General features: G+C 49.4%; 1 pseudogene; it reads left to right on the top strand.

Moving 5' to 3' along the window:
- Window positions 1-324: 324 nt before the first annotated feature.
- LOC116463717 (U2 spliceosomal RNA) lies at window positions 325-413 on the top strand (annotated as a pseudogene).
- Window positions 414-11,665: the final 11,252 nt, after the last annotated feature.

Genomic DNA, 11,665 nt, shown 5'->3' with positions numbered 1-11,665 from the left:
TTCGAGACCAGCCTGACCAACATGGTGAAACCCCATCTCTACTAAAAACACAAAATTAGCTGGGCATGTTGGCAGGCACCTGTAATTCCAGCTACTTGGGAGGCTGAGGCAGGAGAATTGGACCTGGGAGACGGAGGCTGCAGTGAGTGAGCTGCGATCGTGCCACTGCACTCCAGACTGGGCAATGAGAATGAAACTCGTCTCAAAAAAAAAAAAAAAAAGAAAATTGGGAAAAGATTAGGAAGTATAAAGGAAAAAAGTAAAAACACATGCCCTCTCCCCTTGCTGTTAACATTTTGTTGAATTTCCTCACATATATATTTTTTGGCTTCTCGGCCTTTTGGCTAAGATCAAGTGTAGTATATTTTTTGAATATATATATTCAATATATACATAATATATATGCAAAATATATATATTCAATATATATAATATGTATATTCAATATATATCTATATATTTTTTTCATGCAGTTACTAGAATCATCTTTCCAGGGCTGCTGTGATGCTCGAATGGGAGACTGGGATTGGCTCCCAGTCCAGCACCATGCATGGTAGATATTATTTATACAGTCACTGTATAAAATTGGAGTCATGCTGTTTTACGACTTCCTCTTTTCACTTCCCAGCTTATCTTCGGTGTTTCCCATGTCTTTCATATTCTTCAAGAACGTGACAGTTAATTTCTGCAGTCTTCAGTCTGCGAATGAGGCATAACCTACTTACCCAATTCCCTGTCATTGAACATTTAGAGAATTTCCAGTTTTTCCCAGTTATAAATAAGGCTGGGATAAATAATCTTTTATTTTAGGATATGGCCCAGAAACAGAATTGCTAAGGCAAATTCTAATTCTTTTAAAGGCTTTTGTACATACTGTGACATGGTCCTGCAGAAAAGTGGTACAATTTACCTCCTTAGCAGTGAAAAAAGCACTCCCTTTCCCACACCTCACCAACATCTGGTGTTTTCACTTCTATTATCTTGACCAGTTCTATAGATAGGAAAAAGCAGACTCTTTTTTCATTTGTACTTTGGGATTTCTAGCGTTTTCACAGGTTTTTGTATTTCTTCAGTGAACTACGTTAATCATCCTTTGCGTGTGTCCACTGGTCAGTTCCTCTTATTGTTAAGGGTTTAGCAGGACTTGAAAGGGCCGCTGCAGATGGGAGCCCACGGGGCAGCTTCCTCCCCACCCTTCTGACCCTCCTCCTCCCACATTCCCATCCTCTAGAGCTTTCCTTTGCTCTCCAGGGAACCTTTGTCATTCAAACAGGCCGCTGCTTCCCAGGGCCCTGGGAAAGCCACCTCCGGAGGCCCTCTCCACTTTTGACTGCTTTCCCTCCGGAGCCCCACATTCCTGCCTCACCTCTCCCCACGCCCTGCACATCCTCCCTCGAAATTCTTCAAGGAGGCCCAAAGCCACAGGGGACCCAGCCCCTGGCCTAGCCCTAGAGCAAGAATCCCAACCCCGCCCTGCTCCAGCTTGAAAGCAGCAGCGATGGGGCTAGGTGGGGAGGAACAGCTGTCCTTGGGGGAAGGCCTGGGAGAGAAAGGCCACAGAACGCGGTGGAAGAAAGAACCCGTCTTTGATGTCTTGTGAAGTCTGACGTCATTCTAGAACCAAGGTCAAATCCCAGGCCAGCCACTTTCGGGCCACATCGCATCACTGCTTTGCAGGGTTGCAGTGAAGGGCAAATGTAACTTACATGTAAAGCTTCTGGAACAAAAAGGTGAACTGATTACCACAAAGCCCCAAGGATCAGGCACGGCTTCTCCAGGAGAGATGGCCCTTGGAGAGGCCGGCTTTGCTCTTGTGGCTGGAGAGTGTATCCGGCAGAAGGGGCAGCCTAGGAAAAGACTGGGAGGCCTGAAGTACCGGGTGTGCAGTGTGGCTGAGCATGGACCCGCGAATGAAGGGCCTCAGGGCATACACGGAGTCCCGAGAGGGAAGCTCAGACATCAGCCCAGGCAGTAGACGGGACTCCACGCTGGACTTGGGAGACCTCGGTTTCCATTCCTATCGGTCTCCAGCTTCACTCATCCTATCACCCACGGAAGACTTTCCTGGGCGGCCAGGCAGTAATGCCGGCCTCTCCCAGGACCTAGAGGGGTTCAAAAACAAGCGATCAGGGCAAAGCGGGTGCCCCAGGGAGAGTGATTAAAACTGGGAATCAGCGGAGGCTTCTGAGAAGCAGCCTTTGAACTAGGCCTTAGGGTGCGACTGAGGGTGGGGAAGGCGGCCATTGCAAGCGGGGGGGTCGCAGGGGATGGGAAGGCGAAGTCTGGCTTCTTTGAGGGTGGCCGAGCAGGGAAAGGGGCGAGATGAAGTGGGCGAAGGGCGCTAGGGCCCCGACCCCAACAGCCCACGCAGGCGAGGGGTGCCAGAGTCCCGCTTCACAAAGACCCAGCTGGAGCTGCCGCAGCCCCAGGCCCGGGAATGTGGGGCGGGGACGGGGACGGGGAGGGGAGGGAGGGGGCCGCGGGCCGGCAGCACGTAGCGCTCGTAGGCCGGGCGCGCTGGGGCAGGTAACAAAGCTGCCAGTGTGTCCCGGCGGCGGGGCGGGGCTGCCCGATACCTGTCTGGCGGGGTGCCGGGGCCCCAAAGGGGAGGGCAGCGGGGGCTGCTCGGGACAGTAGGCCGCGGCCTGCGCACTGCCGAGCCTTCCCCTGCCGCAACCTGCCCAGCGGAGCCGCGGCCCGAGAAAAGCGGCACAGTCAGTTTTGCAGACCAGATGCCCGAAGCCCAGACCCTAATAGGGCCTAGCCCGGGGTCGCGCAGGGAGTCGTGAGATGCACAGCTCTGTGCTAAGGAGGGCTGGCGAGGAAATCCTCGCCCATGTCCCGGCCGCATGCCCGCTCGCTGGGTGGTACGGGGAGTCCGCCCCAGGCTTCTGAGCGGAGTTGGAATTCGGATGCATGGATATTCGGGTGCGCGGCTCTGCGCCCTGGAATTTCTTCTCTAAGAGGCGAGAAGAGTCCCCCTAGATGGGCTGATCTCCAAGTGGTTCTTTCCAACAAGGTTAAAAAGCAGTCTTGTCGGCCGGGCATGGTGGCTCACGCCTGTATAAGCACTTTGGGAGGCCTAGGCGGGCGGATCACGAAGTCAGGAGATCGAGACCATCCTGGCTAGCACGGTGAAACCCTGTCTCTACTAAAAATACAAAAAATTAGCCGGGCGTGGTGGCGGGCGCCTGTAGTCCCAGCTACTCAGGAGGCTGAGGCGAGAGAATGGCGTGAACCCGGGAGGCGGAGCTTGCAGTGAGCCGAGATTGCGCCACTGCACTCCAGCCTGGGCAACAGAGCGAGACTCCGTCTCAAAAAACAAACAAACAAAAAAACAAAAAAAAAGCAGTCTTGTCCACATCAAAGAAGCGAGGAGGGCTGGCCTGATGGAGGTTGGAGGCCACCAGAGCCTCCGCACACCATCTGTGGCGTCACCGTCGCGGGTTCCCTACCACAGGATGCCTCCATGGAACTCACTATCCCCGTGCGCATGCCCGTACGTGTGGTCCCACAGACCTGTCCACGCCTGACCTCACACACGTGCACAGGTCGGCTTGTGCTCCCCACACGCAAGAGATCCTGTCAAGGGGTGCTAGAGAGTGAACCCTAGAATGACCCTTTGAGATCCTCCTTGCTCTTCCCCCACCCCTTTCGCCGGGGCCCTTTGTCCTCTGTGCAGGGCAATCTAGGGGCAGATGGAAGAAAAGAATTGGGTCAGACTCAGGGAACAAAGGCACTTGGGGAGGGAAGTGTCCTCTCTACTGGAATCAGCTGCCCTCCCCCGGGGCCCCCACAGTTCAATCTTTTGCAAAAGAATCCCCCATCCCCCCACCAAAGCTAACAAATGGGCAAGACCACCCAGAATAGAGAGGGAGAACAGAGAGCTAAGAGGCCAGGCCCCCCCATCCCAGCGCTGGGGCGTGGAGGTGGCTGCCTCATTAGTACCGTGGGGCACGGGGTGGCTGATGGCTGTGCTCCGAGGCCCTCGGTCCCGACTGCTTTGGAGCTTATCAGCTGACCTGGGGAGAAGGGCCGACCTGGGGAGAGGGGCCGACATGGTCACGCCCTCTCCTCTACCCGGGCAGCCTGCCTGGAGCCCCCATTCCTGGAAAGGGAGCCTTGAGAGCAGCAGAGAGAGGCTCTGAGGCGCCGAATAGTCTGGCCCAGTCTCCTCTATGTTAGCTAAAGAGGAGTGAGACCAGGCCCCTGCCCTGGAGGTGTCGAGGTGGATGAGCAACAGGCACGAACACAGATGCAGACAGGCTACAGCCCCAGGTGCTCAGTGCTCAGACCAGTGTTCAGAAAGATTAGATGGATAAGCGGATGAGTGAATGCACGTCCATGAATTCATTTGGATAGAAAACCCTACGCACGCCCAGGCTGGGGCTTCTTGCAGCTTGTCACTGCTCTGACCCTAGTGTGGTCAGGCTGCAGCTCCCCTGGGCCAGGAAACCCTCTGATTCGACTCCCAGCCCAAGTCCTGACATTTACAAGGTGGTCAAGCTGTGCTTCCTGAAAATCCAGAGTAGCATGCTGATGTGTCCACCTCCCCACCAAACAGTATTCCTTGCACGTATCTTCAGGTATGGCTCAGATTCCTTCCCCCGTCTTCCATCCCAATATCCCCTATAGGGTAAGCAAACTGTGCCAAAAGACAAATACCAGAATGAAGGCAGGCCTGGTCACTCCTTGGCTATGTGCATCTGAGCAGTCATTTCTCTCTCTGACCCTTAGTTTCCTTATAGGTAAAATGGAGGCAAAGATGCCTTTCCCACTTGATGGGATTGGGGTCACGTGCAGCACTACCCCTCCCCCTCAGCTCCCTCCTCAGCAACCAGGGCTCTTTGTTCAACCTATGCATGCTCTTACCTACTTCTCCCTTTTTATCTGCATCTGTACCTGAACTAGTGGCTCCCCGAGGGCAATGGCCTCCATCTCTCTGTGCCACTACTGCCCAGCATTGCCCAACATATGCTTAAGCACATGCCAATGGAAGTCAGTGTTGGTGGAATGGTAAGCAATGAGTGAAAACATTTTGCTAACCAGAGAAGGCTGTGCGAATACGAGGGCTTGTGTCATGATAATATTTTAAATCATAGTAGTTCAGGACTTGAACATAATCTTACAGATTAACTGAGTTCTCCCATTTGACAGATGAGGAAACTGAGGCCCAGAATGTGAAACAGACTGCCAGCGATCACTCACAGAGGTTGTCCAGCTTGGACCCTGATATGCTTTGACTGTGACCCCGCTCAGATCTCATCTTGAATTGTAGTACTCATAATCCCCACGTTTCATGGGAGGGACTAAGTAGAGATAATTGAATCATGAGGGTGGTTTCCCCCATCCTGTTCTCATGATAGCACGATAGTGAATTAGTTCTCATGAGATATGATGGTTTCATAAGGGGCTTCCCCCTTCGCTGGGCACTCACATCTCTCGCCAGACAGCATATAAGACGTGACTGTTTTGCCTTCTGCCATGATAGTAAGTTTCCTAAGGCCTCCCTAGCCATGCAGAACTGTGAATCAATTAAACTTCTTTTCTTTTTTTTTTTTTTTTGAGATGGAGTCTCACTCTGTTGCCTAGGCTGGAGTACAGTGGCACGATCTTTGCTCACTGCAACCTCTGCCTCCCTGGTTCAAGCAATTCTCCTGCCTCAGGCTCTTGAGTAGCTGAGATTACAGGTGAGCACCACCACGCCCGGCTAATTTTTGTATTTTTAGTAGAGACGGGGTTTCACCATGTTGGCCAGTCTGGTCTCGAACGCCTGACCTTGTGATCCGCCTGCGTTGGCCTCCCAAAGTGCTGGGATTACAGGCTTGAGCCACCGCGCCCGGCCACTTTTTTTCTTTATAAATTACCCAGTCTTGAGTATGTCTTCATAGCAGCATGAAAACAGACGAATACAGACCTCAACTGAAATATCTTAACTCCCAGGAGAGAGGGGCCTCCCTATACCCACTCCTCTCTGCATGGCTTCAGCCAGTGCAGACAAGGGTAAGCCGGTACTTGGAACCCTGTCTCCCAGTGACTGCCTTCCCCAAGAGATCTGACAGCCATGAATGCATCCGGGGTTCTTGAGGGCCAAAGACAGGGTGCTGTTTTAAAGAGGCTGTGAACGCTCAGTGTGCACTTAGAGTAGAAGGCAGAGGCAGTGATAGCAGCAAGGCAGAGCTGGAACCTTCACTGTAGGTTTCCCATTGTCATTCCCAGGACAGTGGAATCAGTATGGATTTCAGAGTCAGACCAACTTGGCTTTGAATCCTGACTCTGAAACCCATTAGCTGGGCGAGTTTCTTGGGCAAGTTATTTCATCTATGAGCCTCAGTTTCTTCACCCATAATACCATAATATTGGAATATGAATTCTTATCTGATAATCCAGTTGAGATGACTCAGTAAGAACATAAGCAAAAGCATCTGAGTCCAGAGTAAGAAGAGCATCTCTTCCCTTCCTACCTTCAGTTTCCCCTCTACTTCCGGGATGGAATAAGGAAAGATTCCTGGCTGCTGCCCCTTCCCCCACAGTCTAGAAGCCATCGTAAGGAGGATAGTAGTGTGGGGTGGTGAGGTTTGGGGGAAGCCAAAAGTGGTACCTCAAAAGATATCCACATCATTATGTTGGGCATGGTGGCTAATGCCTATAATCCCAGCACTTTGGGAGGCTGAGGTGAGAGGATCACTTGAGCCTATGAGGTCAAGACCAGCCTGAACAACATAGTGGGCAGCATAGTGAGATGCTGTCTCTACAGAAAATTCAATAATTAGCTGGGTGTGCTGACGGTGCCTGTTGTCCTAGCTACTCAGGAAGTTGAGGCAGGAGGATCACTTGAACCCAGAAGTTCGAGGCTGCAGTAAGCTACGATCATGCCACTGGACTCCAGCCTGTGTGACAGAGTGAGTCCCTGTCTCAAAAAAAAAAAAAAAAAAAAAAGATACCAACAGGAATCCCTGACACCTGTGAGCATTATCTTATATGGCAAAAGATGTGACTAAGTTAAGGTTCTTAAGAGGAGGTGCTTAACCTGAATTGTCCAAGTAGGCCCTAAATGACATTACAGGTGTTCTTATGAGAGAGGAGAGAGAGAGGAGAAGACATACCCAAATAGAGGAGAAGGCCATGTGAAGACAGAGTCTAAGACGAGAGTGATAAGTCACATGCCAAGGAACACCTGCAACCACCAGAAGCTGGAACAGATAAGGAATGGATTCTCCCCAAGAGTCTGGGGAGGGACTGGAGCCTTGCTGATACCATGCTTTCAGACTTTTAGCTTCCTGAACTGTGACAGAATACACTTCTGTTGTTTAAACTCACCCAATTTATCATAATTTATTACAGCAGCCACAGGAAAGTAATACAGGTCTATTGATTCTGGCTCCAAATCAGCCAGTCTCCTGCCTCTGCACTTCTCATCTTCTAGCCAAATCTGGACCTAGGCCTTCATGCATTCACCCACCGAACCCCAAAGCCTGATCTTGGTGGGGTGGGATTCCTGCTACCCACCACCTAGTCTGGGTCATAGCTATCACCTGCTTCTTGGCCCTGCCTGCCTCCATTGGGCTGCAGCACCAGTTTTTCTGCCCCATTAGACCCTAGTGGAAGTCGGGGGGAGGCATGCCTACTGGGGCCAACTACTGGCTAGTGGGGAGAAAACACTAATAGTAAAAATCAGGAGGCCTATACTTACATTTAGCCTACGCATTAACTTGGGCAAGTCACTTCACCTCTCTGGGTCACACTTTTCTCACCTGCCACGTGCCCAGATTGGACTGTGTGATTTTTCCATGTCCTTTCAGTTCTGACTGTGAATGAGCAGAGGAAGAAGGAGTGGGAAGCTTAGGAGGAAGGAAGAAGATAATCAATGCTCAAGAGTAAAAACATTCAGTCCTATAAATGGGGATTCAGTTTCTCTTAGAGGCTAGATGAAGAGCAGTGTTAGGTAACAGTGAACCTCACGGCTTGGGAGGCATGTGGGTTTAGGATTGGAGGTCTGCAAGACAGGTGTCCACCTGCAACAGAGGCGACTATCTGCAAGACAGGTGATCTTCTATATGGGAAGTGTCCATCATAGGGCCTGCCCCATCACATTCCTTTCTAGGAAGATGATTCTGTCCAAAACCCCCATAGCCCAAGTGGGTATATTTGGACCATTAAACCTTGTCCTCTGCTATGGTCTGAATGTTTGTGTCTTCCCAAAATTCATATGTTGAAATCCTAACCCCCAGGTGATAATATTAAGAGGTGATTATGTCATGAGGGCAAAGCCTTCGTGAATGGGATGAGTGCCTTTTTTAAAAAAAAAAAGGGTGCAGAGAGCTGCCTTGCCCCTTCTACCATGTAAGAACAGTGAGAAGGTACCATCTATGAACCACAAAGAGGGCCCTAACCAGATACTACATCTTCCAGTGCCTTGATCTTGGACTTCCCTGGCTTCAGAACTGTGAGAAATATAAATTTGTGTTGCTTATAAACCCCTTAGTCTATGGCATTTTGTTATAGCAGCTTAAATGGACTAAGACATCCTCTGTGGATGGAGCCAACTGGAAGAAGAAGGAATCTGACTCAAGGGCTGCCTGACAATCAGTGACATGGAGGGAAAAGATGGGATGAGCCAAACTAGATTCTCACCTTGGGAACCTGAATTGGGAAAACATAGTAGGAAAATGGAGGCAAAGAAATCGTGATATGGAGAGGTCCAGAGATCTGAGCCTGTTCAAGCCAGTGACTGAGCAGAGAAATCAAAAGGATTGAGTTAGTGAGTTGAAGCAGGTGTGGATGGTAGTCGAGTTGTTGTGTTAATGTCCAACTGTGAAAGTAAAAGTTCATGCCCTCCTGCTACAGGTGGTCCTAAAGGTTCTTAGCACTGGAGGGGAAAGACCACAGACCTAGAATTTGTGAGTACTCTGTTTCTAAAAACGCATTCCGGGAAAGGAGGAGGAGAGTATTCACAGCCAGGCGTTGAGGAGCCTCACACTAGGTTCTTAACATGTCAAAATTATAGACTTCTTAGCTACTAGAACTAATAATAAGTGAGAACTAAGTGAGTTTAGCAAGGTGGCAGAACACAAAGTCAATATTTTAAAATCAATTATATTTCTATATACAAGCAACCAACAATTGGAAACTGGAATTTTACAAACACTTCTTAAAATTACATTAAAACATCAAATACTTAGGCCGGATGCAGTGGCTCACGCCTGTAATCCCAGCACTTTGGGAGGCTGAGCGGGTGGATCAACTGATGTCAGGAGTTCGAGGCCAGCCTGACCAACATGGAGAAACCCTGTCTCTACTAAAACCACAAAAATTAGCCAGGTGTGATGGTGCATCCTGTAATCCCAGCTACTCAGGAGGCTGACGCGGGAGAATCGCTTGAGCCTGGGAGGCGGAGGTGTTGGTGAGCCAAGATCGCACCATTGCACTCCAGCCTGGGCAACAAGAGCAAAAATCCGTCTCAAACGAAACGAAACAAAACAAAAAAGCCACATCAAATACTTAGTGATACACTTAATTAAATATGTGCAAGATGTATGTGTTAGTTATCTATTGCTGTGTAACAAATTATCCTAAACTTAGTGGTTTAAAATGAGCATTGACTATCTCAGTTTCCACAAGAATTCAGGAGCAGCTCAGCTGGGTGGTTCTGGTTCTGGGTCTCTCATGAGGTTGGAATCCAGGTGTTGACCAGCACTGCAGTCATCTGGGGGCTGGACATGGTTGTTAACAGAGGCCTCAGTTAGTTCCTCATCACATGGAACTCTCCATAGAGCTGCTCACGACCTTGCAGTTGGTTTCTCCTAGCTGGGATGGTGCTACACACTCTACAGTATACAGACTAGCCTCTTACAGCAAGGAATTATCTGGGCCAACATCCCAATAGTGCTGAGGCCGAGAAACCCTGGGCTAAGCAAAGACTTAGAGAGCACATAAAAGACAGAAATCATTAAAAAAAAAAGATCCACAAAATCAACATTTTGTGTTAAGATGGTGTTTATTTAGGTTAAGATTTCATTTTGACTTTATCAAAATGAAAAACTTTTGCTCTTTGAAAGACACCATTCTTAGCCTGGATGTGGTGGCTCACGCCTGTAATCCCAGCACTTTGGGAGGCCAAGGTGGGTGGATCATTTGAGGTCAGGGGTTTGAGACCAGCCTGGCCAATATAGTGAAACCCCATCTCTACTAAAAATACAAAAATCAGCCAGGTGTGGTGGCGGGTGCCTGTAGTCCCAGCTACTTGGGGGCTGAGGCAGGATAATTGCTTGAACCCAGGAGGCGGAGGTTGCAGTGAGCCGAGATCGCGCCACTGCACTCCAGCCTGGGCGACAGAGTATAAGATTCAGTCAAAAAAAAAAAAAATACATCTGTCCAGGGGAGATTCCTATTAAAGATCTATATAGGTGGTCATGGAGTTTGTCCAGGGAATGAATCATTTAAGGATCTCTTTATTAGTTGGGGTTTTTGACATTTAGAATCTTTGAAGACACAGGTAGTAGGGAGGGACTGAATTCCTCATCAGTTAGGGCCCTCATGAGGCCCATTGCTGGTAAAATCTTTGTAATATTCCTGGAATTTCACTTAGTGATTCATGCATGTTCTTACACCAATGCCCCTTTGACTGGGTCAATGTGAGTGGTCCAGGCTTTTGTTTCTTGCCACTAAAATCTCTTCACTAGAAAAGAGTCAGAGTTCTAGTTTATGACTAAGGGTTAGGTTAAGATTAGATTTAGAATTATGCTCATGGAAAACCTAGCTCAAATGGTTCCTAGAAGTTGTCTACATAGTAAGTGATCAGTATATATTGGTCAAAGAAATGAATGAATGGAAACTGGTTTAAGCAAATGGAATTTGTTAGCTGGCTTCAAGTGAATCAAACAACATAATCAAGAATGGAGAGGGGGTCTCTCTCTCTCAACCTGCTCTGATCTCTGCAACGTCATGCTCAGATGACCCACTATCCACGACATACCACCACTGTGCTAAAGAATTCCTTGTCCCTCCCTACACTGTCCCAGAAAAGGAGGCCTCCCTGGTAGCACCCACGGGTGTGGGGGGAAGCCACTTCTCTTTCTCAAGAATGCCAAAGGCTGGGTGCGGTGGCTCGCGCCTGTAATCCCGGCACTTTGGGAGGCCGAGATGGGTGGATCACGGGGTCAAGAGTTCAAGACCAGCCTGGTCAACATGGCAAAACCCCGTCTCTACTAAAAATACAAAAAAATTAGCCAGGTGTGGTGGTACGTGCCTGTAGTCTCAGCTACTTGAGAGGCTGAGGCAGGAGAATCACTTGAACCCGGGAGGCAGAGGTTGCAGTGAGCCGAGGCGGCACCATTACACTCCAGCCTGGGCGACAGAGCAAAAAAAAAAAAAACAGAATGCCAAAAAAGTCTCTTGCTTTCCTTGGCTCTGATTTGGTTTAGAGCTAGCCCTGAACAAATGGCTGCAGAGGGTGGGTGGGACATGGGGATTGGCTAAGACCCATCAAAACCTATTCCTGGTCCTGGGGCATGAGCTACTTCCTTCAGGCATGGGTAGAACAGATGCTTAGTGGCCAAACTTACAAATGTTACAGGAATTTCAGGGTCTGGATTAGAGTGCCAGGAAGGTTCCAATCTAGACTAAGCAATAAAAAGGTTCAGTTGTGTTTTTCCAGATGAGAGAA

Source organism: Hylobates moloch, unplaced genomic scaffold, assembly GCF_009828535.3.
Source record: "Hylobates moloch isolate HMO894 unplaced genomic scaffold, HMol_V3 SCAFFOLD_54, whole genome shotgun sequence".
Lineage (NCBI taxonomy): Eukaryota > Metazoa > Chordata > Mammalia > Primates > Hylobatidae > Hylobates > Hylobates moloch.
The sequence above is the reverse complement of the archived record's forward strand: the minus strand, read 5'-3'. Positions and strand labels throughout refer to the sequence as shown.